General features: G+C 41.2%; 1 pseudogene; it reads right to left on the minus strand.

The window, feature by feature from the left end:
- Positions 1 to 2,051: 2,051 nt before the first annotated feature.
- On the minus strand, positions 2,052 to 3,004 carry LOC143549707 (U-box domain-containing protein 4-like; annotated as a pseudogene).
- Between the last annotated feature and the right edge of the window lie 569 nt (positions 3,005 to 3,573).

Consider the following 3,573-nt stretch of genomic DNA (forward strand, 5'->3'; position numbering starts at 1 on the left):
TCGTTTATAAAATAATTAAATATTATCTGGATATGTCATCTGCTTAAAGGTTTTATATTTGTTAATTTGAGTGTTTTCATTTAAGTTCCTTTATATTTGTGTTCATTTACATTTGTTCATACATTTCCGTTTATCTTTGTTCAGTTATGTTCGTTTAGATTTTAAACAAACAAACACGAATGTTCATTTTTAAATAAACGAACATGCACATAAATATTTGTTCGATTAAGTGTCTGTGCTCTTTGAAAGTTAAATGAACGAACACGAACATGCCCTTGTTCGTGTTCATTCGATTCGTTTACAGGCTTTCATTATTCACATTGTTGAATACATCGGTCTCAATCTCTAGGCTCTGCTGATTTTATTTGTGTTCGTGAACACATTAATTTCCTTAATGAACGAACACAAACATAAAGTCTCGTTCGGTAAGTGTTCATGAACCGTTCGTGAACACATTATTTTCTTAACGAACGAACATGAACAAGGCCTTGTTCGTGTTCGTTCGGTTCGTTTACAGCCTATTTTTAGCTGTGTAATTGCATAATAATTCTAACCATTTAACCTAATATATACTTAGTTACTATTGAATAGCATATTGAAGCAAAATGAAAGTAGACCACTTGGCTTGGATTGTAGCATGAAAACTAACTTGTTGATTGAAAACCACTACCGACAAAAAGAATATGTTGTCCCTACCCTGGAATCACTCCGTCAACTCTCATTAAAAAGAAATTTATTCAACTAATACACGGGTTTCTAACCTTGTATACAGTTACATTTTATTAAATATGTCGTTTTAAGGTAGCACTAAATGTTAAGACGGCTCATTCAAGAGAATAAAGTCAGAGTTGTATTTTATTTTTTCTGCAAATTCGAATTGTTTGTCAAAAGACTTCCAACAAGAATGGGTTGTGACTATTAGTCCCATATGGGTTTGGGCCGTTCAATATAAACTCTAAAAACTGGGCCGGTCTATTTTATCTGTTAGGCCTGTAATCTGGTATTAATCTTACATTCTTACCATTTGGTATTAATCCAACCCGGACTTAACTATTGATTATTCGAGCTGGAACTTACGATTTAAGGAGTGTCCAGCCCGGACTTACCGTAGAACGAATGTACGATACAGATGTGCAGTCTGGGCCTAGGCCCGGATATGAGGAAGGCCAATCCGTTCTTTAAAGAATCTTCTTCCATTTTTCTCCAGACACCAATATACACACTACCCTCTTGCTATGATCTCTCTCTAGATGCTATGTATTGTTATGAACCTGAAAGACCTAAGCCCATATGGATCCAATCGAACAGCCCAATCCAGTGAGCCCAACAAGCTGAAGCATTTGGGAACCGGGAAAAAGAACCCTCGCGAGTCGCGGTGTTATAAGTTAGGGAAGAATGAGATTTGAAATATTATAAAGTGTTAACTCGGTGATTGTCGTCTCTTCCATCTCTTTCTGTAATCTAATTTCCCATCTCCTTCTGTTATGATTCTAAAGTGTAATTTGATTCAGTGACTTAGTAATACACTAGTTCTACTGTCCTGTTTCGATTATCACTATGTAGTGTCAATTTAGTTCACTTCATATATACTTGTTTCTTATACAATCAGATATACTAGCTTGACCGTCGGAGGGTAGTACAGAGACCTTTGTCTCTGCCCCCTTTTTAATGGGTTCCCTTGTTGTAGTCTCGGCAATAACCGAGAAGGGCAAGACTTGGATCACACGAGACCATAGCCCGAACCCTAGAGAAGCAACTAACAGCTTAAACTTTTTCGAGTCGACACAAAAACAACTCTAAAATTATAGTCTTTTCGCAACTAGGCATTCACCGATCGATTCATCTAGTTTGGTGACCGCTCTTTCTAACTAAACCGTTACTCATATCTTCAAATCATGGTAATATATTAACTATAAAGTTATAAGTTATCATATCATTAAATTAACAAGCTTTACAATGAAAAATGAAAGCATAAAACTAAAGGATTATAACTTGTAAATACTTACAGAAACACAAAACCACCACATTGTATCAGTACAAGCAAACCAACTTCAAAAAGAAGCCTGTGCAACTGCATTATCAACCTGCTGCACATCCTTAAACCCATTGATCGCTAACTCGCCCGAACCAATCAACTTCAACAACTCCGCCGCCTTCGTCTTCCCTTTCCCTCTCCCATTCTCCGCCACATCTGCAATCCCATTACACACAACGCCCGCCATCTCCTTCACATACCCCGCAACCTCCTCCCTCCCACACTGCACCAAATTCAACAACCCCGAAACCGCATTCTCCTTCACCCGCCCACTCGACCCCGTTGACAAGTCCAACAAATCCACCAACACCCTCCTCACTCCCCGCCAATTGCGCGATCACCGCAGTCGCATCCTCGACAACCCCCACCGGCCCGTCCTTCACCACGAGCGAAAACAACGCCGGGACCGCCCCCAATTCAATCACCGTAGCCCGATTCAACGAATATAGCGAAACCCCAAACAAAGCCTTTAAAGCATCCTTAATCGACCTCGGGTGCGAATTCGGGTTTCGGATAATATCAATCAAAGCGTATAAAATATCCCTTTTGGATCCGATAATTGGGCGGTAGGTGTCAACGGTGAGTAAGCTGAATATGGTGGCGGCGGCGGCTTGGGCGGATGAGGGAGACTCGGGGTAACGAAGCGCGTGAGAGAGGGCGTCGAGGAGGCCGCGCGTGGACATTAAGGGTTCGCGGGAAGAGATGGAGATGTTGAGGAGACATTAAGGGTTCGCGGGAAGAGATGGAGATGTTGAGGAGAGTGGCGGTGGCGTTTTCTTGGGCGACGGCGGAGGGTGAGTAGATGATTTCGGAGAGGTACGGGATGGCGCCGGCGTCGGCGATTAAGGGGCGGCTTTCGGGGTCGTTTTTGGAGATGAGGAGCTCGCATAAGGATTGGGTGCGGGTTTGTTCGGAAACGGAGCTGAGTTTGCCGACAAGAGACTTGGCGGTTCGGCGTTTGACTTCCATGTTTGTGTAATGGAGAGATGATCGGAAGGTGTATATATTGGTGGGAATTGGTCGGAGAATTGCGGCGGTTAATAATAATAATAATAATAATAATAATAATAATAATAATAATGGGTGTGTGGTCAAAGGGATGGTGGGAGTACTTATTTTCAAAGGAATGCACCTAACGTCTTTTCGACGTTCTTGTGTTATTTCTTTTTTTTTTTTAGAAAAATTCTCAAAATAGGTTTTTCTTTTTTTTTTTTTTACTAAGATAGAACTACAAAATTGGCTAAAATTTTTAAATCTTTCTTAAATAGTTTATCGAAAACTATCTCCGTCGTGACTTTTGTATTCCCGTCAATGATTTTCGGTCCCTCAATGAAGGAGTGACACGTGTAAAATCATGACTAACTCAGATAACTAGGTTTAATCCGCCATGATCGACGTCGTCGTCAACCTCCTCTTCAAACTCTGCCACTCCACTCCCATTTCATCCCCACCAAAAACCTGGACCATCCATCAACCTCGGTCTACACCACCATCGAGAAAAAATCTCCGGCAGCAAGAGCTTGCCCCACCACTCCACT

Source organism: Bidens hawaiensis, unplaced genomic scaffold (assembly GCF_021521415.1).
Source record: "Bidens hawaiensis isolate Kalapana, Puna unplaced genomic scaffold, B.hawaiensis_p1.1 tig00015763_1, whole genome shotgun sequence".
Classification (NCBI taxonomy): domain Eukaryota; kingdom Viridiplantae; phylum Streptophyta; class Magnoliopsida; order Asterales; family Asteraceae; genus Bidens; species Bidens hawaiensis.